General features: G+C 47.1%; 1 protein-coding gene across 5 annotated transcripts in view; it reads left to right on the top strand.

Moving 5' to 3' along the window:
* Positions 1-22,231, top strand: part of CCNY (cyclin Y) — a 120,476-nt gene that overhangs the window by 39,393 nt on the left and 58,852 nt on the right. Inside the window, exon 1 of one of the 5 annotated variants that reach the window (XM_010811159.4) lies at positions 2,241-2,335. The exons of the other annotated variants lie outside the window; for them this stretch is intronic. The gene's annotated coding sequence lies outside the window, so the exon portion shown is untranslated. Of the gene's footprint in view, positions 1-2,240; positions 2,336-22,231 lie in introns of those variants that run through there. 5 annotated transcript variants of the gene reach the window in all.

Genomic DNA, 22,231 nt, shown 5'->3' with positions numbered 1-22,231 from the left:
CCTGTCACCTTATTAACCTACAAAGTGGGGATCATGCAGCTGACCTTTTAGCAATGTGGGGCCCAGGCCTGGCACACACTAAGTACTCAGTAGTCTACACCCCAACAACATCTGGCTGCGCCTCGGGGGGCGGGGATGACGAGGTAGAGGAGAGTGGGTGAGGGAGCCCCCTGCTCCTCATCAGGATGGCGGGGGAAGGCGTGCGCGATTCTGCCCTTCTGAACCTCCTTTCCTGTGTCTGTGCGCATCGGGTGACACATGTCATAAAGAGCCGGTGGATGTTCTTCATGACTGTGCTCCCTTGTTTCCTAGAGCGTCCTATGCTAATAGCGGTTTAATTTGTCTCTGCTGGTGATTGCATAGAAGGAAGCGCATATTTATTCTGGGAAAGCAGTGTACACTGCAGTCAATAGCATCAATTTGTACTTTTTAAAAAAGATTTGATTGGCAGCTATTTAGGAGTATCACACAATTCGACATTTATAACATTTATGGCATTTATGGAAAGTTAGTTTCCCCATTGAAGTTGCTCTGTTTTTCCTTTGCCCACAGAACTCTGGGCGTGTTGAAATGATTTGGTTTTTGGCCCTCTCCTTTTCAGAACAAATGCTGAGGCTTAGATGTATAGTAGGGCAGCTGTATAAAGTGTACATACCATATCGCTTATGAAACCAGAGAAGAAATACTACCACAGGGTTCGTTTTTTCCTATAAATTTTTGATGTATTTGACATGGTTGTGGGTAGCTGATCCTTCCATTTTCTCAGTAGGAATACAAATGTTTCCTAACAGAGAAAGGAAAAGAAGCTTGCTCTATGAGAACTCGATAAACCAATATAAATATTTTAAGAGTATTCTGTTCCTCTCCATAGCCAGTCACACCAGGTTTTATCTCTCATCCATCTTCATGATAAATGAGTGCACATTAATTTTTAGTGCTGAAAATCTGTCTCCTGACATGGAGGCTGGTGACAAATGACACTTCCAACCAAGAGATTGTGTTGAGATGTTTTGCAGGTGCAAATGGGGTGGTGGTTCACAAATGAGCCAGTGGGAAGTGTCTCACTGAATGCTGATGCATCCTTGACCTTTGTGAAGTGTTTTTTGGTTTTTAAGATGGGCATTCTGAAACAGTTTATATTCATAGCATACTAGAGGTCTAACTGGAGGTCTAACACGTGGATCTCTGGAAAATAGGTAAATATGCCAAAGTGAACCCTGACAGAAAGGGTGGGGGAAATGAAGTCATTGCCCACAGAAGAGATTTGGATTGTTAAAACCAGAATGCAAAGGAGACAAAAGCGTATTGTCAGTACTTGTGATGAAGTGGTGCTGAGCAGGTACTCTGATGTTTGTCATTCGACAGATAAGAAATAAGGGTTACGATGAGGGTTCCCATTGTAAGAAAGGACATTGACAAGCTCCAGGGAAAGAGCATGGGTAGGTCCGAGCCCCTTCCTTCCTCACTCCACCCATCCCTATCTGCCCTCCCAGCGTTTGCAGCAACTTTATTTGGAATAGTTAGAAACCAGAGACCACACAGATGTCCTTAAACAGGTCAGTGAGTACTCCATGGAACTCTACACAACAATCAGAAGAAACATACCACCTAGACATGTAGCTCCCTGGGGGCATCTCCAGAGTACTGGGCTGAGTGGAAGAAGCCAGTCCCCAGTGATGACCTTGTGTTCAATACCAAGTGTGGGGCTGGTCTCTCTTCGCTTTCTGGGTTCCTGTCCACCTCTCCACACTCGTCTCTCCTTCACTTTCATCCCAAGTGTCTCTCTTCTCTCATCTGCTGTACTTCTTGGATTCCCATAAAAGATGGCCCGTGACAGGCACCAGCAGGCAGACAGCGCTGTGCTTGTGCCCCTCTCTGAGCACCTGTTGCAGCACAGACTTGGAGAGGTGGATTCAAAAGCCACTCTTCAGAGTTTCTGAGATACAATAAAGATAGCATAATGCCCTTGTGGTGTGTCTGTGCTGTAGCAAAAGGCAGGATTTTCTTCTTTGCAGGGATCCCATTTTGAGGTCCGTTGGAGTAGCACATAGTAGATGTTAAGTGTATACATCAACTACTGTGGTCTCATGTTATAATTCTTCATAGCTCTATCTTCTTTGATCTAGGCTCTCATCGCTCCATCTCCAGTGTTGGGCACAGTGCCCCAGAGAGAGCAGGGCACTGATGAACCTGGGATTAGCGCATGAACTCCTGCGGGTTGGTATTGGAGGAGGTCGCGTTCAGCAGCTGCCTGCTGTGCCGGATGCAGAAGGGAAGGAGGCTGCTTTCCGGGACAAGTAGTTCATCTTTTGGTGCTTTCTTGATAACTTTGATGGTGAGTGATGTTTTCCCCAAGGGTACCAGATAATTGCAGATTTTGATATTTGACGTTTGGCTGAGACATCCATCTCGGGAGTCTCTGTGGTGATGTTTGAGCTTAAGAAGATGTTTCAGGCAGGCGATAGACGTGTGATTTCCAGCCGTCACCCCTTTGGAGGAATTGGCCCCAGTGTCCATTTGGACGTGCACGGGGAACGCCCGTGCCACTGCAGGGAGGGGGCAGCGGGGCCACAGGAGGCTGAGTTCCACCTGGATCCATTTCTGCATTAAGACCTGCTTTCTCAGCACTTTGAGCAGTTTTTGTTTGTTTTGTTTCTTGTTTTTGTTTTCAATTTGATGACGAAAAGTTTCTGAGTATGGGAGCCATTGCCTTAAAGAGGTTTTGGTATTCTTTATCCTAACACTGAAACTTGGATAATTAACCTGGAGGTGACTTGTTATATTTAGATTTTTCAAAATCGACATCTGCTTGACTTCTGAGCTCTTCCTTATTACCAGTTGTCGTCAGTGGGAGAAGTGGCTTTTCTTTTTCAGTGAGTCTCTGTGGTGTGATCAACATACTCCCTTCCTCCAAGGGGCTCAGAAGTTAAGAGGGAACCCCTGCTGTTGGCCTTGGGGGCTGTGATAAGACGTGTGATATTCAGTGTTTGGCAGTATGAGAGATTGTGCCTGGTGTTAGCCTGTTTACATGGATGACTCCCTGGAAGTCCTCCGTTACTGCTCGGGTAGGAGGAGAGCTGGGGGTTTTGTTGTTTGTGTTCAGTGATCTAAGCCTTTAGAGCAGAGCCCAAGGGAGCGGAGGAGGGCAGAGAGCAGAGCAGGTGCTGGGGCGGGGGGGGTCATCACCTCGGGGAGCCACTGAGTGTGTAGCACCGCAGCTTGCAGCGTGCCATCCACCCCTTCTGCTCCTCAGCATCATCAAAGGGCAGGCAGGATGGCCAGCCATGTTTTATAAATGTGAAAGTGAGACTCACACCTGCCAGTCACAACTCTTAGGTAGTCGAGGGTGGAGTGGGCCCTGGTCCTCAGGCCTTCTGTTCCTGTGGACGCCTGTAGGTTTGTGACCACAGAGTTGGCATACCGAGTGGCGACCATGGAAAAGACGGGCCAAAGTTGGAAGGAGCACCTGGAGACATGTGGGAGTAGGGTGGCTCCTGCTTGAGCTTGGTTCAGAGGTCAGGGGCTCACGAAGCCACACACACACAGGGCGTGTTGTCATATCTGAAGCTTTATGGGGAGCACCGAGCGGGCTCTCAGGCATACTGAGGGGTGTCTTAGGAGAGCAGGGGAAGGACATGGCATGGTTTTGTGTTTCAAGGGTGAGCTTGACTGAGGGCTTCCTTGGTTTGAAAGTCCTGCGAGTGCTAAAAGGGGTCCCCAGCTTTCTTCCCAGCTCACCCCCAGAAAGGCTTAGAGTCATTTGTGGTGTAGTATTGCCTTCAGCTCAGTCAGTCTTTTGAGGGGGTATTTCCTTCCTCCAGCAACAGCCCCCATCATTGTGTCCTTTGCTGTGCTCTGGTCTATGAAGAACAGGAAGATTCAGGCACCAGTCTTGGGTCATCGGGGGCTTGGATCTGAAAGTGCTGGTCCCATTTGGGTTTGTATTTTGTAATGAAAGCCTGGAGTCAGTCCGACATCCAGTTATTGAGGCGAGTATGTGTAGGATGCCGAAATGGAATAGTATGATGTATCCCTATAGATTCATCCCCCAGATTCAGTAATTTCAAGGTATTTCCTGGGTACAGCTGCCCGTTATGTCTAGAGCACTTAACTCTGCTTTTATTACCTTACAACAGCCCCATGGGGCAGGTATTATTTATTTCCATCTTGATGATGAGAAAACTGACAGGCCCAGAGATAGGAAGTAACTTACCCAGGGTCACACAGCAGCAGCTAGCCTTGGCAGCCTGTGTGTGGACTCTCTCAACTGCACTGCTTGGGAACGCTTCTTAGCTTTTCTGATACAGTTTAATAAAACCATCCAAAAGTTTGTCTGCAAAATCCTAAAGTCTAGAATTGTGCATGTAATTGTGAATGTCAGTGATGGCATACTCCTCCAGCAAAAATTTGTTGGTGTGTGTTCTGCATAATTGCTATGGTAACTTGAGTTTTAACAATATATGTGTAAGCCTCAAACGAGTACTTTTTGATTACTTAGCCTTTAGTAGACATCGTAGACTGCATGAAAGTTAAATCAGAGACTGCTAATTATACAGTTAGCTGCTAACATGTGGTGAGGGACTCAGCTATGTGCATTCATTTCGAGAGATTTTCAAGAGTTTGGAATTGTTCCAGCTTGCTTCAGACCTTCTTCCCCTACTTAACCCCTGTGGTACTATGTATTTCTGTATTTAAACAGTAGATTTGAAGTGAACAATAGTGGTATTATTGAGTAATTCTGTCATTCTGTGTGACCATGTGGAGTTTTTATTTCTGTTTAAAAATTAAAGCAGATCTGGAGGTGTAATATTTTTTCTTTGGTAAGTTCAAATTTTAGGTCATACATGAACTGTTTTACTAAATTTGCTTAATGTCAATAAAGTTGAAATGTATTATTTTAAAATGGGTGGTTCTGATACTGAAGAACAAATCATGAAAATAGTTGATTTTTACATAATTATTACTGAAAGTAGTGTTTTCATATGAAGGGGGTGTTTTTAAAAATGGTCCTTCCTGGCTGTTGAATACACGAGGTATATCCTGGCAGGCAGAATTCTTTTTCTGAGCCTTTGGCAGGACAGGAAGAAAGACTCAGGACTCCACTGCGGGAGGAGTCTGTGCCAGAAATCACTGCGGGCACGCGCTGTACCTTTATCTCACTCTGTCCCTCTGCGAACTTCTCCCGGGCCTGCAGCCTGTGAGGCCGAGCACTGAGGGCTCCTACAGGGCCAGCTGGATGGAGCCGAAAAGGATGGCATCAAGGCTGCTCCCGCCCAGGTGGTGGGCTGGTGGAGACCTCTGCTCTGACCTGGAGCATCACTCAGGGCAGTGGTCCCTACCTGATTGTGTGCCCAGGGGTGTGTGGTGAGGACTGGACATTCATGGTCACAGCTGGAGGGGATCTGACCTTGGCATCTTGTGTGTAGAGGCGGGTTATGCAGCTCAGCATCCTCCAGGGCACGAAGCAGCCTCTCCACCCCCACGGCAAAGAACTGTCTGCCCAGAACGTCCACGGTGCTGAGAAACTTTGACTTAGGGCAAATAAAGTAAAATTCCCTAGCCTGTTTCATTTCCTTGAAATGGGAAAGAATTAGTGCTTTTCTCATAGTGATTTTGTGGCAAACTGTGGAAAATGATACCTTGAAGAGGCCAATTTTGGGTGGCATAAATAACAATGATGGTTAATTTGGTGGGGAGACATGTAGGATGGAAACCTGTTGCTGTGAAGGCTCAGGTGCAGTAGAAACGCTCCACTCTGCATGCTAGGTGCTGTCCACGGGTGATGATGCTTAGGATCCAGCCTTAGATACTTATTCATTTTGGGCTGCACTGTGCAGCTTGTGGGATCTCAGTCCCCTGATCAGGGGTTGAACCCAGGCCACTGAGCCAAGTTGTAACCATTGGATCCCCAGGAAGTTCCCAAGATCTTGCCTTTAAATTAGGAAATTGAACTGGAAATCACTTAGAAACATTTGAACAGGAAGCAGTGTTTCTGGCCAAATGCTGGCTTGTCAGTCTTTTCCTGAACTGGTCTGATGATAAGCCATCTGGGTTGCTTGTTACATGACAAAATCCTCCCCTCGAAGACTCAGAGGTTAGAAGAAGGGACCAGGGTTGTAGTCATGTGATGGGAATCCTCAGTTTCAACAGTGGTCCTCGGTGAGTCTTAAGATCAAGCAAATTTGGGGAATAGTCCTTTTAAGGGCGGAAAAGATCCTTTGTCAGTGAGTTTGGAAAACCGTGGTTTAGAGTAATGTGTGTGTGTTAGTCACTCAGTCGTGTCCAATTCTTTGCAACCCCATGGACTGTAGCCTGCCAGGCTCCTCTGTTCATGGAATTTTCCAGGCAAGAATACTGGAGTGGGTTGCCATTTCCTTCTCCATGGGATCTTGCTGACCCAGTGATTGAACCCAGGTCTCCTGCATTGCAGGAGGATGCTTTTACCGTCTGAGCTACTAGGGAAGCTCATCGTTTAGAGTAAAGCAGACATCTTTCGTATAGCCCTCTGCTGAGCCTTTAATAGGATAATTTGCATTGCTATCTGCTCAGTGTCCCATCTGGTGCAGATGTGGGACAGGGTGGTGGGATGGGAAGCAGCTTTAATCAGCCTGCTGACCACGTATGCAAAGTTGGACACTGGGTGGTACCTCTGAGAAGCTATGAGGAGATCAGGAAAAAGAAAGAACTCTAGACATGAGCGGAGGGGAGGATGCACATATTCTTAAAAGGACTGTATTCACACAGTTCACTTGTTTTTAAAAATTTACTATGGGAAGTATTCTAAGTGCAAAAAACTAAGACAAAATTTTGGACAGTGTAATAAATTTAGTGGTTAATATACAGCACATTGAATGCAACTTGCTGCCAGCATCCACAGAATAATTTTTAAGTCACAGATCGTTGATGGATTCTGGACAGCTATGGGATTTCATACTGAAGCCTGACTTTCCTGAAAATACCCGCTGAGGCATGGCCCTTCCTCTTTGGCCTCGGTCCTCCTGAGACCGTGCTCCCCAGAGTCATCTTGAGGCACACACACACTCCAGGCTGGGACCCAGGGGAAGCTGTCGCCTTGTGCTTGTCCACATTCACGTCCAGCCTGGCAGGAGACTTGGGTCCTGTTTCCTTCACAGAGCAGTTTCAGAGAAGCAGACTCTGTGGCCCCTGATTCTGTAGCTTTTTGTGGCATCACATTTAAATACTGTGCTCCATAATAAGCAACATTTGTAGTATCTGTTCGGAGAAGGCAATGGCACCTCACTCCAGTACTCTTGCCTGGAAAATCCCATGGACGGAGGAACCTGGTAGGCTGCAGTCCATGGGATCGATAAGAGTCGGACATGGCTGAGCGACTTCACTTTCACTTTTCACTTTTATGCATTGGAGAAGGTGTTCTTGCCTGGAGAACCCCAGGGACGGGGGAGTCAGGTGGGCTGCCGTCTATGGGGTCGCACAGAGTCGGACACGACTGAAGCAACTTAGCAGCAGCAGCAGCATAGTCTCTGTTGACCAAGGCTGCTGCAAAGTAGACTCAGCTAGCAAGCACCTCAGAAGACCTGCGTCAGATGCGTGGCATGCACATGTTCAGAGTGGTGGTGCCAGCCCAATGGTTGTGGCCTTGTAATTTGTCAAGTAGTTTGTCTCCCAAATGACAGTTCTCTGGCTGGTGAACGAGTGAAGGGTGTTTCAAGAGCAGGCCCCGGAGACCTACTGTAGCAGCATGAACTGTGGAGCTTGACCATTTGTGCTTCTGGGTGGAACGTCAAGGTTGAACAGCCTCTCTCTCCTTGCTGAGCCTGGCTGATGAAGCTGATGAAGTAAGAGTGAGTGTTCTCGTTCACATGTAAATAGTATCTTCCCACTGAAGGGCTCTTGATTAACTTTCTGTTGCTACCTTAAATTACTGCACACTTAGTGGTTTGAAATGCTACAGACATATTTATTATCTCTGGTTCAGAAGTGCGCATGCATCACCAGGCTGACATCATGCAGCCCTGTGTGCGGCTCTGAGAGCTCCCTCTCTCCCTGCCTTCTCCAGCTGCATCCCTTGGCTTGTGGTCCCCTCTGTCTTCAGAGACAGCAGCCTCACATCTCTTGACTTGCTTCTCTCATTGCATGTCTTCTGTTCTCCGTGTTTATAGGTTCCTGTGTTAGGGTGTGGACATCTCTGGAGCCATTATTCTACCCACCACAGGCTTTTTCTGCTTTCTGTATTTCCATAGTACCCTGATCTGTACTAAGTCGTATGGAAGTTCTCTGTTTACATATATTTCATTCCTACTAAATTTCCCAGACTCCTCTAGGGCCACCACGTTGTCTGTATCACCTTTGAATTCCCAGCATTTCCACAGCACCTGGCACTCAATATAGGGTGCTCAGTAAGTGTTTGCCAAGCTAAACAGAACTGTTTCAACACCCCCACCCCACCCTGGCCCAGATTTTAAGAACAAACATAATAGCTAGAGAATTGTAACTTTTATAGCAAAGCAGTAAGAATTCAAAACCCCTTTGTCTCTTGACTTCTGGAAAACCATTGAGTGTAAGGCTCAGACAACCTACCTGTGCAGTAGAATTCATTATTGTAGCCATGTCTCAGGAACGCATCATCTGATGCTGGTCATGAGTGTGAAACCAACTGTGCAAAATGAATTACTGCTTGTCTATTTGAAGACTGCTCTTTGCTAAACTGAGTATCGCTTTGTAATAAATCATGGAAAGTGGAAAATCTCAAACCACACATTCATTATTGCCTTGCTCTTAAGGATAATATTGTAAAACTGTGAGGACTTCAGATTATTTTTGTATTAAATGTATCATATAAGTTAGCAAAAAAGCATGATTTGATCTTTCTTTATATTACAGGTGAGTATAGATAAATTCTTGTCCATTAATTTTGACTTTGTCTGAATGCCCTTTGTGCCACCTTTTTAGTGATTAATTTGTAGGAGGCACACCTTGGATAGAGTAACACCCCCCAAAACTTGCCCAGAATACCTAGTGAGACTGCCCCAGGAGCAGGAATGCTGAGAAAGCTCACTTTCTTTTGCAAGATTGGCACACATTCAGTTGATCTTAAAATAGAGTTACACATCTGTTTCATTTGTCTTGGTATTTGAGTTTTTAAATCAGAACTGGCTATGCCAGAACAGCAGGCTCTCTGAAGTTTGTATTAAACGTTATTGCTTTGAGAGTGACCTGCACATTTGGTTTTGGTGTGGATGGTTGTCACCCCTAGAGGCTCCTTCACCTCTGTCCTGCTCCAGGTCCTCTGGAACTTCCTGGCCCTCACGTTCCACCTCATTTCTGTTTCCAGCACACGCCCCTTCCTCCCCCCGTGTCACTTGCCCAGCATACCTGCCAAATACGTCTCAGCCCCTCAGGGCCCATGTAGTTGGCACTATGGCAAAGGAAAGTGGTTTTCAAACTGCTGTTTATTTTTTGAAGCACTGAGAACTCCTGTTTTTTTTTGTTGTTGTTGTTGTTGTTAATGTTCTCTTACATCCTGAAGATACAGAAAATGGGTACAGGTGGAACTGCTCAGGTGACACTGAAGGGGGCCAGGGCCTTCCCTGCTCAGTGTGGGGACTGAGGCCAAGTGTCTGAGGAGCTCGCTGGTAACACAGTACCCCCTCGAGAAAGCGGTAGTGGAGTAGAGAGAGCACAGACTCCATCACTTACTAGACGTGTGCTTCAGGCAGGTCGCCCTGGTTTTCAGTTTTGTCATCTTTAAAGTGGGAATGATAGCTGTACCTTCCCCCTTCACCACCACCACCACCCCAGTGGTGCCCCCCACCCCACGCGGTGGTTGTAAGGACAAGATGAGATTATGCTTATCAGGAGCCTGGGGTCTGGCTGCTCTCAGTAAATGGTAGCCTTGGCTGAAGATCGGGCTTTATTGGGACAGCAGGCCAGGCATGTGTTCTCCTATTTATAGGGGCTCTCAGAAAACACGTGCAACCAGAGACTCGCTCACCAGCGCCTCTTGGATACTCTCTCTCGCCTGATTCCAGCCACGTGGATAACTTTCCTTTCTATTTGGATTCCCTTCCAGCAACATGTATTTGATGTGGGTAGTTTTGCAGAGGAAGTCTGGTAGCCTTTGTGAGACACTAATAAGTCATCCTTGTCATGCAATGAATAGTCATTTTATTCAGAATCTCCCTGGTACGGTGCTGGGGTTTTATTCTGGGAGGAGAAGCTGAACAGTTACCTTCTCACCCCATCCTCCTGCTTTGGGAATGCACGTTCAGGGCACTTCAGTGGGTCTCTTGGAGGGAGGGGGGCACTTGGCATCAGAGTCTGGAGCCTTATAGTTGCCAGCTTGATTGGATTACTTGAAGTAACCTTGTGTGCTTGGTTAAGAATAAGCCTTATTGAGAAAGTATGTTTTCTGTTCTAAGAACTGAAAGAGATTTTCCTGGCTGACATCTCCCAGTCCTCCAGCTGAAAGAACTATCAGGAGATGTCTCCAGAGTCATCAGCTGTGGGTTAGATGACTGGGAGCAGGAGTATGAATGGTGCAGTGGGTGCCCAAACAGTGTTTTCAGTGGAGAGAATTCCGATCACAGAACAAGGGAGCCCTCCCTGCCCTGGGAATCTTTGCAGCATGGAGGCACTGAAAGCTGGATGCTGCGAGTTGGGCTGTGGAACTGTTGCTGTGGCAACCTCTGCATGGATTTCCAGACTATTGTGTTTTCTTTTAGTAGGCATGCTGTGGCAGTGATCTGTTGTTTTTAATCGGCACTTTCTTTTGGGACAAGGAGAAAATGGTGAAGAAAAGAGACTTTTGCACGTGTACTTTCTAGAAAACGGACTGCAGTGAGCTGTGCTCTGAAGGGCACGCGGGACTGGCAGGGAAGGTGCGGGGCTGGCAGGCCCCTGTGGGCGGTTCTTGTGTTTGGGGGGTTCGTGTCTGGGGGGGTTCTGTTGTGAGAGGCATGTGCCTCTTCGCATCCCTGGCCCCCGGCTGCCCTGTGATTGCTCCATCGCAGCTGTGGAGAGAGGAGTGGAAGCAGGGCTGAGGGCAGGCCTGTGAAGAAGAGCATGTACTCCCGAGGGGGTTGCGGCGTGTTCCTCTGTGACCCCCTCATTGCCTGGGAGGTGATAACGAAACCCTGGTGCTACCGGAGGACCACAGAGTACTTCCCCTTCCAGCTCCACGCTCCTGGATTGAACGATTGCCTGCCAGTCCTCTCCTCAGACAGCTATAGCAGAAATTTGTTTTGCCAGAAGCCAGCACGATTCTAAATTTTTTGCAGGGGAGGGGGAGGGAGTGGCACCTGCTTTTCTGTCTCTGAAGTGTTTTTTCTCAAAATAAGTGAAAATTCAGGACCTGACATGAGAAATTGATGAACACAGGCCAGCAAACTGTATTGTTTCATCGTGAATGGCTCAGCTTATGTTCTTGCCATCCGCCACCCTGCTTAACAACTTGTTCTTATTTTCCAGGAGAAAAACAAAAAATAATTATTCTTTTCCCTGAACCCAGGCACAGAGATGAAAGCAGAAATCAGTGACCCTACATCGTAGCTCATTATGAGAAGCAAACTGTGTTGAGAGGACTGTCTTTCCCTCACGGACTTGCCTGGCTGTGTATTGTGACCAGGAGTCGCCAGGCTTCTAGCCCAAGTGCAGGTCGGGAGCCGTGATGCTGTGTAGCCAGGTGCCTTCGTGGGGGCAAGCCCCGCACCTGCCATGGTGACCCCCAAGCCCCACAGCTGTGGTGTCCCCGGGGCACTGCAGTGATGGCTCCAGCGCCCTTGCTGCCTTTTCTGGAGCTCCTGTGCTGGGAGAGCCCGCTGGCTGAGGGGGCCTGGCTGCAGCTGCTGTCCGGGCATCTGAAGCGGGGCAGCTGTATCCAGGGTGGCCAGGCCACACGCTCCGAGAGTCACTGAAGTCACTGCCAGCAGCCGGAAGGTAACGGCTGCTGTGAACAGAGGACCAGCTGGTCTCCTGCCCTCCAGAGGCTGGGCCAGAGTGAGAAGAGAAGAGAAACAGCCGGGAACAGAAAATGTACTGTAATTCTAAAGTGCAAAGAGAAATTGCTTTAATTTAAACAGACGTACAGATGATTCCTGGGCTTCCCTGGTAGCTCAGCTGGTAAAGAATCTGCCTGCAATGCAGGATACCCCAGTTCAATCCCTGGGTCAGGAAGATCCCCTGGAGGAGGGCACGGCAACCTACTCCAGTATTCTTGCCTGAAGAATCCCCATGGAGCCTGGCAGGCTACAGTTCATGGGGTTGCAAAGAGTTGAACACAACTGAGCGACTAAGCACAGCACAGCATAGATGATTCCTAGGGAATAAAGACACAGTATAGGGAACACCTTGAAGAAGTCATGTTAAAATAAAATTGAAATTAATACTAAAATGTTACAGATAAGAGATACTCTGCCCCCGTGTGATGAAGTTGTCTGTGATTCTTACATACGTCTTGGATGGTACGGAAACACAAAGGAACCAAAAAAATCAGCCTTGACCTGTTCCCTTAGAAAGAGATAACCGTAGATACAGGAGAGGCACTGACTTTTCAGAACAGTGTCAAAACCCAAAATAAGCAGAGGCTTTCACAAAAGCTAGAGACAGAACAGTGAAAATGGTCTTATGCCTTGAGCACGACCATCCTAGAGACAGGCTCCCTGCATGGAAGATGACACGAAACAAGCAGTCCGGTTCTCTCCTGCTTCCCCTTGCTCTGCTTGCTCAGCCGGGCAGAGCTGGGCTGAGAATGAGAGTAGACATGGGGAGATGTGACGCTCAGGACAGAGGCACCCCTCCACCCTCACCCCGCTTTCTTGGGGAGATGTGGAGCCAGTGGCGGTGAACTTGACCTCTCAAGTTCCCGATCTTTCAGTCCAAGTTCTCCCTTTTTCACCTGTCCCTTCTGTGTTGTTTATTGCGGTGTGACAAATCACTACAAACTCAGCATACCTCCAGTGCTCTGTTGTGTTATTTCTATTACTTGGGAATTCTCGAAGGAAAGTTAATAAAAGGTAGATTGAGGTTAATTGTGAGGCACCTTGAAAGTGATTTCATGCTAAATAAGTTGGACTTTGTCCTGTAAGTCTTTAAAAAATTAAGCAAAGCAATGGCACGGAGAAATGTTTCGGAGATGTTGGAACACTGGCAGAGTCATCCATGATGGACCTGAGGTTTCACTGGAAACCTCATGAAATAATGAATGCAGGTGTGCCTCAGGCGTGCACCTGGGTGGTATCCGTGGAGACATAAAGGGAGCTGGGGTGCATTGGTCCTTTCCCTTTCTTTGCAGTGTGTATCAGGTGATAAATTGGAGGTCGAGAGACTGATTGAGTAGCTCAATTGGAGACTGTCCAAAACTAGGTCCCCATAGACACAGCACTCGCTGTACTTTGATCCTTAGTCATTCCTATGTGTGTGTGGATTTCATATATATGTGAATTATAGGTGTATACATGGTGTTTTCGGTTTTGATACTTTCCCATCATCGTGGTCATCTTCACTCTTCTGAACGTAGGACGTAGGTTGACTGATTATCAATTCCTAGATAAATTTTCTAATTAAAAGAAATAAGAAATATGGCTGTCATTATTTGGTCCTGCAAATGATTTCTTCCTTATTCAGTTTTTCTCTGTAGGAAAAGTTTGGTGCCCCCTGTTCCTAATCTTCTCTTTTTTCTTAGTTGAGGTCCTAGGCCTGTACTCGCCTGATTCTTCCTGTACTGTCTCTCTTTCCTAGCTAAAATAGTGGGAGTGTTGTCATGTATATAAATTGCAGAAAATTTCCTTTGAACCACTTTACTCCCTAGAGAAATGTGCATCCTGCTTCATCTTTTGTCTGTGTGTGGGAGTGTGTAGAGCCGTGCCTGAGTGATGCATGTCCTGCTCTGGGCGAGAAGGTTCTGGTATTGTTCGCCTTGTGTACGGTGGAGTGGGCTGCTGGGATCTGGCCCCAGTGGTCCTTCCTAATGGGGAGGAGGGAGCTAGCTTGGGAATCTGGGTCCGCCTGAATATTCTGGGTCTTTCTCACTGGTGGCCTGTTATTTCTCAAGAAGATGTGAAGCTGTTGTGATGATATTTTTATGCCTCTGACTTGGCACAGGTAGCTTTTTGGTGAGTTTACACCTACTCCTCCAGCGTATCTTCAATTTGAGGTTAAAAAAAGATTAAAATGTGTGGAGTGCGACTGGAATGAGGTAAAGACCCATACCTGCGGGTGGAGGCCCTAGGGAGTGGAGTGTGGGACCCAGGATAGCCTATCTGGTCCCTGATAATCGAATCATAAGGAAAATCACTACTTTACCTCAAAATCTCATTTGAAAGTAAAAACAAAGTCTCACCTAAAAAACAGAAACTGAATGCTAAGTCAACTCTAAAATGAGACAACTAGCTGCCATGCTGCAAAAGCAGGTGCTTGCCTAGGCTGAGTGTGAGTGGAGAATAATTCTTAACTATTTCAGTATTAATTTGTTGGAGTCTGTATGAAAATGAGTCTGAATTCTCATTTCAAAATCTAACTTGGCCGACCACGGTGAAAAATGTGTCATTGTGTTACTAATTCAGAGTCATACCCTGTAGCATTTTAAGCCAAATCTGAGCCTGTCTTCATCAAATGTAAATGTGCCTGTTTCCATTTATTTCTTAATAGCGCAGCCAGCTGGGTTGACAGGCCTGTCATCTAAGTCAGGCTGTGCTGAGGCCTGCTCGGCTCGGGGGCTGGGCCTTGGGTACGGGACCCAGGGAACCTGGCTGAGGACATGGAGCAGCCACACAGGTGTCCAGGAGCCCATGCCTGTGCCCTGCTCGGGTGATCTTTGGAAGGCCAAGTGTAAGGAGAGGGCATTTCTTCTTTAGGTTGGCAGTCCTGGCTTCACGGACATGTCTTTACTTTGACTTCTCTGGGAGTTACTGGGCAGACAGTGTGGGGCTTCATGCTGCTGTCCCTCTACTTCAGTAGATCCCGACGCTTGTCTCCCGTTGCTCAGGTTTGCAGGGCCGGTGCCGTGCAGCCCTGCCCAGGAGCCCTCCCCTCTGATTCTGGCCCCCGACCTTGACGGCCCAGAACTTGCTAGTGTGCCTTCGGTGTCCTGTCTGCAGCCTGCAGCCAAGGGCTTTTGACTCCCTTGGTATTTCAGAGAGTCAAGCTCTTCATGTCAGAGACTCAGTTTCATGCCCCCGTGGCTTTGTTTTCCTCCAAAACCACCCTGCTAGCCTTACACAGATGCTGCCGTGTCTTCCCGGCTGGACCCCGTTCTCCGAGAGTCTGAGTGACCCTTACCGCTGGGTCTGGGCAGCCCACGCTGTGTCCCTGAGCACAGTTGCTCGTCATCCTGCAGGAGCTGTGTCTTCCTGTCTGCTCTGTCTTCTCTTCTGTGCTCTGTCCTTGTCCGTGGGGTAACCCTGCCTCCAGACATCTCCCTTCACAGCAGCAGCCCTAGCTCAGTGCTCGCTGTAGCCAGACATGGTTCTCAGTTTGGGGCACATTTACCCCATTCCTCATCACTACCAGGTGCATTATCCCTGCTTTGCAGGTGGGGCGACAGAGGCGCAAAGAAGGTAGGTCACTGCCCCGGGTTGTCAAGACTGCTAAGTCGGGGAAGCGGGATTTGAACTTAGACCTCTGTCTCTGTGGCCAGATCTCATACCACTGCTTTATTCTGCTTGCAGGTCTTGGTTCCTCCATTCTCTGAAATCTTCTTTCCATCTGGCCCAGTGGTCCCAGATGGGTCAGCTCATTCTTACGTCCTCAGCCACCCTGTAACACAGGCGGGTGTGGTGTTTTGAAAACAGCCTTGGGCTTTGGATTAGATCTGGGGTCCTGGCTCCAACACTCACCTAATTGTGTAACTTCGGACAAGGTTCCTAACCTCCCTGATCTGTTTCCTCCTCTAACTCACGAGCATTTGGGAAGATTAAATGTGAGTAAGTAGCAAGGTTCCTGGCACAATACTAGATATTCAGAAAATGGTAGATATTATGTCCTTTATGAAAAAGCGGTGAACTGTTACTAACTTGAGAAAGACGCTAGTTCAATGTTTGCAGTTAGTTCAGGTTTATGATGGATGGGACCCAGAAAAGACTTTGCAGTTTACATTCAGTTTGGGACAAAAAGGCTTTTTTTGTTGTTGTTTTTTCCAGTTAAGAGCTGAAGGGATAGGAGAGAACTTTTCACATATAGTTAAGTCTGAAGATACTGATTTATATTTTGCATACTTTTTTCCCATTTACTTTCTCTCTTAAAAAATATTGACTCATTTAATGTCTATAGCTAGGGTAAAGGCCCTTATAAAAATTTTCTCTAAAAGCACAATAAAATAGTCTCTGCTTTCATCTAATTGCAGCCTTTGAAACTGACTCCAAATGTTGTTAGATGGCACTAAGTCATCCACAGTTTAGTGCTCGAATTAATGGGGAGGAAAACCCCCTTGATTTATGAACCTCTATTTTGAGCCACCAAACCCCCATCTCCCTCAGTCTCCTAAAATAAGACAGGCCCTCCTTGGGTGCTGCTTCGTCAGCATGATGCTTGCCTTTAATTCAGTTCGGTTTTCTATAGATAGTCTTCTTTCATTTATTTAATCATTTTCTACTGAAAGAGGCTTTTGGGGAAGGGGACGTGCATACTGAGGGGTTGACTGCAGCAGTGGGTTATTTTGGTAGAAACTCTTGTTTTGGGAAGAAGCTTTCTCCCCCATGTGCTGGACGGCGGCAGATGCGTCAGTTTGGTTTCGACACCTGAGACCTCTTGGAGATCCTGCAAGGAAACCTTCTATCCAAGAACTTCGGCCTGCTTGAATTCCTTGGGCAGAAATTCCTGCCGTGGCCAGATCAGGCAAATGATTAAAAACAGCAGACCTCTTTGACAGACGTCCTCCTTTGAAAATTCTCACATTTTTGCTGTTTCGAAACTCCAGCGAGGCTGCACGTATCCAAAGGTTGCTTTTCTGGTCACCTAACAGAATTCACGCAGTGGAACGTGCTGGTTGGAAAAGAGCCCTTCAGATGGCCCCCAAGTCCCCCTTCAGTATGGAGATGAGGAAACCGGGGCAGTAATGTGCCCAGAACAAGGGGGCAGAGCAGAGAGCAAGGACGGGCCCTGCAGTCAGACTGCCTGGGCTTCTCCACGTCCCGAGCTGCCCAGCGCGGGTAGGAGCCCCTCCTTCAGAGCAGCTGTGAGGGTGGGACGAGTTAATGCATGCAGAGCCCACTGTACGCTCTCAGATGTTAGTTCTTCTGATTGTGGTAAATAACCCTTTGCGTTTCTGCAGTGCTTAGTGGCTTACAGAGTGTTGCCTCACACATTCTCTCATCTGAGGTTCACAGCATCTTCTCAGAAAGGGTTGTCTGCTGTCAGTGACACTGGACCTTGTGTTCAAGGGGCGTGAGCAGAGGCTGGCTCTGCAGCTGTCCAGTGTTGAGAACGAAGGTGGGTGTTCCACCATGTGTCTGAGGAGACATGTATAGTTTATAGAATTCATGCTTTGAAACTCATGCCTTGTGTGATTGTAGAAATTCCCTTTGCTGAGAATATAATCTGCTCTCAGGCACAGTCTAGAGAAATGTCTAATCTGCATTGTCCTCCAGCTACATGAGCTTGGAAAGTGCAAGTAAAAACGTCAGGTACAGGATTGGTTCTAAAACAAGTAGAACTGTGGTTTCTTCTCAACACCATAAACTGGCCGGGGTTTTCTCTGGTTCTGCAGAAGTCCTGATGCTGTATGCTGTGTTCCAGGTGTGACGTGAGTGCCCTGCTTTCACTCCACATGTGTACAGTCACATACACAGCCAGGTGTGCAGCCTGGGCCCTGAGAAGGTATGGCAGTCCTCTTCTCCGGAGATGGCAGGCTGCCCCGAAAGGTGGTGGTGGTGGTGGTTCAGTCACTCAGTCATGCCCGACTCTTTGTGACCCCATGGACTGTAGCCTGCCAGGCTCCTCTCTCCATGGGATTTCCCAGGCAGGGATACTAGAGTGGGTTATCATTTTCTTCTCCAAGGGATTTTCCCAACCCAGGGATCGAACTCTTGTCTCCTGCATTGGCAGGCAGATTCTTTACTGCTGAGTCAGCAGGAAAGCACTGCTGTAAGAGGGGCTCCTTCCAAGTAGCATGGGCTTTGGGATCGCAGTTCCCATGTATTTGACTTACTCTTTACTGTTTTCTCCTATTAGGGGCAGGGACCTTGGAAAGGCCTAGCGATGATTGCATTGGTATGAGATTAAAAGTTCTGTGAATTGTCACACCTGTTGGGAAGGTGACTGGGCAATATCTGTTTAAATTTACTTGAACCCTATGACCAAGAAATTTCCATTTAAAGGCATTTATTACTAGTATGCATTTGCAAAGGTCTAGGGTGTTCATCTGGGCTTCCCTGGTGGCTCAGATGGTAAAGAATTCGCCTGCAATGCAGGAGACCTGGGTTCAGTCCCTGGGTCTGGTAGATCCCCTGGAGAAAGAAGTGGCGACCCACTCCAATATTCTTGCCTAGGAAGTCCCACGGACAGAGGAGCATGGCTGGCTAAAATCCATGGAGTCTCAGAGTTGGATATGACTGAGCGACTACCACCTTTCGGGCGTTCATCACAGCATTATTCATAGTAACTATTTATTGAAGGACCTCTGGAGAAGGAAATGACAACCCACTCCAGTACTCTTGCCTGGAAAATCCCATGGACGGAGGAGCCTGATAGGCTGTAGTCCATCGGATTGCAAAGAGTCGGACACGACTGAGCGACATCACTTTTTTTCTTTCATTCAGTTAAAACCCTGTTTCCTCCTCCCCGCTCCACTACCCCAGCACACACCCGTGCGCACACACCCACACCCATTCTTACACACTTGCACACACAGTGAGCAGCACTTAAGCCTTTGCTCTGAAATCTTCTCTACAGACATGCTGTGTTGCCTGCTTTCCCAGTTGGAAGCAAGTTATTAGGAAGGTATGATAGTGAGGAAGGAGACAGCAGAACTATAGAGAAATAAACCAAGACCTCAAAAAACACCCCAAGTCAAACTCCACATTGGTGCAAAGACCCCAGCATCCTCAGTAGCCTCTTCAAGTGTTGTCCCTGAGGATTTATCCTGATAGATGACTTGGGGCAGGCATTGAGAACAGGCAAGATGCGGTCTCAGATACTCTGATTAGGAAGGCAGGAGGGTATGCAGTACATTTTTAAAACACTCTTAGAATTTCTTTAACAGCATGGTATAATACAGTGTCAGTTACCTGGAAATTCTGTGATGCTGAACCAGTGGTTTCACTGACTTTTAAAGACAATATCCATCTCCCTGGAACTCTTTGTCTCAAAAATAAAATGTTAAATTGAGGCCAGAAATCTTTCTAGCAACCCTTCCACCCTGGTAGAGTATTAGAGTATGCTGAATTATCATTTCTACGTGGACAAGCACTCTGACAGAAAAGACTTCGATATTTTGTTCTGAGGAAGAAGTCAGATTTCTACCCGTCTGTGTGTCACAATAGGCTTTGTGGTCCCTTCATTACTGTTCGATCGAATTTGTAATGAGGAGAAGCCATTGTGCCCCTGAGGCTTCCTGTCTCGACCCAGACAGATGTAGCCACAGTGGAAGAAACCATTTCTAAGATCCATTGTGCACTCTTAAAAAGTATATTGGTGTCTTGAGCAGAGCAGAAAAAAGATCCCTTTAATATCTTGGGCTTTATGTTAGTAATTAAATGCAGTGACCCCTATCACAGATTTATTAAGCATCACAGAAATCCACTGCTCAAGCTGCACACCAGGACACGCAACATGAATTTTGTCAGGGACGTAGTTGGTACCTGGATGGACTAAGGCATTAAAGCCTTGGAGTGAAGAACTCGGGTGCCTTATGGGTCTTTTTCGTAGTGGGGGGCTGGGGGTGGCATGCTGCCGGAGGGAGGTTGGTCCAGGACCCCACCCCTCCCTCCGGCTACCCCGCGGTCTCCCCAACCAACTCTGAGATACGCCTGGCCTGAGCCCATCCCAGACCTGTGGAATTAGGAGCTATTGGGGTGGATCGAGGTATCAGTTCAGTCACTCAGTCATGTCCGACTCTTTGCGACCCCATGAATCGCAGCATGCCAGGCCTCCCTTTCCATCACCAACTCCTGGAGTTTACTCAAACTCATGTCCATCGAGTCGGTGATGCCATCCAACCATCTCATCCTCTGTCATCCCCTTCTCCTCCTGCCCCCAATCCCTCCCAGCATCAGAGTCTTTTTCCAATGAATCAACTCTTCGCATGAGGTGGCTAAAGTATTGGAGTTTCAGCTTCAGCATCAGTCCTTCCAATGAACACCCAGGACTGATCTCCTTTAGGATGGACTGCTTGGATCTCCTTGCAGTTTAAGGGACTCTCAAGAGTCTTCTCCAACACCACAGTTCAAAAGCATCAATTCTTCGGCACTCAGCCTTCTTCACAGTCCAACTCTCACATCCAGACATCACCAGTGGAAAAACCATAGCTTTGACTAGACGGACCTTTGTTGGCAAAGTAATGTCTCTGCTTTTGAATATGCTATCTAGGTTGGTCATAACTTTCCTTCCAAGGAGTAAGCGTCTTTTCATTTAATGGCTGCCATCACCATCTGCAGTGATTTTGGAGCCCCCCAAAATAAAGTCTGACACTGTTTCCACTGTTTCCTCATCTATTTCCCATCAAGTGATGGGACCAGATGCCATGATCTTCGTTTTCTGAATGTTGAGCTTTAAGCCAACTTTTTCACTCTTCTCTTTCACTTTCATCAAGAGGCTCTTTAGTTCCTCTTCACTTTCTGCCATAAGGGTGGTGTCATCTGCCTGTCTGAGGTTATTGATATTTCTCCAGGCAATCTTGATTCCAGCTTGTGCTTCTTCCAGCCCAGCGTTTCTCATGATGTCCTCTGCATAGAAGTTAAATAAGCAGGGTGACAATATCCAGCCTTGACGTACTCCTTTTCCCATTTGGAACCAGTCTGTTGTTCCATGTCCAGTTCTAATTGTTGCTTTCTGACCTGCAGATAGGTTTCTCAAGAGGCGGGTCAGGTCGTCTGGTATTCCCATCTCTTTCAGAATTTACCACAGTTTATTGTGATCCACACAGTCAAAGGCTTTGGCATAGTTAATAAAGCAGAAATAGATGTTTTTCTGGAACTCTCTTGCTTTTTCGAAGATCCAGTGGATGTTGGCAATTTGATCTCTGGTTCCTCTGCCTTTTCGAAAACCAGCTTGAACATCTGGAAGTTCACGGTTCACATACTGCTGAAGCCTGGCTTGGAGAATTTTGAGCATTACTTAACTAGCGTGTGAAATGAGTGCAATTGTGGAGTAATTTGAGCATTCTTTGGCATTGCCTTTCTTTGGGATTGGAATGAAAATGGACCTTTTCCAGTCCTGTGGCCACTGCTGAGATTTCCAAGTTTGCTGGCATATTGAGTGCAGCACTTTGACAGGATCGTCTTTCAGGATTTTAAATAGCTCGACTGGAATGCCATCACCTCCACTAGCTTTCTAAGGCCCACTTGACTTCACATTCCAGGATGTCTGGCTCTAGGTGAGTGATCACACCATCATGATTAACTTGGTCGTGAAGATCTTTTTTGTACAGTTCTTTGTATTCTTGCCACCTCTTCTTAATATCTTCTGCTTCTGTTAGGTCCATACCGTTTCTGTCCTTTATTGAGCCCATCTTTGCATGAAATGTTCCTTTGGTATCTCTAATTTTCTTGAAGACATCTCTAGTCTTTCCCATTCTGTTGTTTTCCTCTATTTCTTTGCATTGATTGCTGAAGAAGGCTTTCTTATCTCTCCTTGCTATTCTTCGGAACTCTGCATTCAGATGCTTATATCTTTCCTTTTCTCCTTTGCTTTTAGCTTCTCTTCTTTTCACAACTATTTGTAAGGCCTCCTCAGACAGCTATTTTGCTTTTTTGCATTTCTTGGGGGATGGTCTTGATCCCTGTCTCCTGTACAATGTCACGAACCTCCATCCATAGTTCATCAGGCTCTGATGGTCTTGATGGTCTTGATCCCTGTCTCCTGTACAATGTCACGAACCTCTGTCCATAGTTCATCAGGCTCTTTGTCTGTCAGATCTAATTCCTTAAATCTATTTCTCACTTCCACTGTATAATCATAAGGGATTTGATCCAGGCATCAGTATTTTGTGAACTTCCCAGGTGAGTCTCACCTGAAGCCAGGTGAGCATGATTGCTTGGGATGGATCAGTGGGAGGAGAGGATCTCTCCTTCGAGGGAAAAGGAGGTGGTTACCTGTCTCT

Source organism: Bos taurus, chromosome 13, assembly GCF_002263795.3.
Source record: "Bos taurus isolate L1 Dominette 01449 registration number 42190680 breed Hereford chromosome 13, ARS-UCD2.0, whole genome shotgun sequence".
Lineage (NCBI taxonomy): Eukaryota > Metazoa > Chordata > Mammalia > Artiodactyla > Bovidae > Bos > Bos taurus.
The sequence above is the reverse complement of the archived record's forward strand: the minus strand, read 5'-3'. Positions and strand labels throughout refer to the sequence as shown.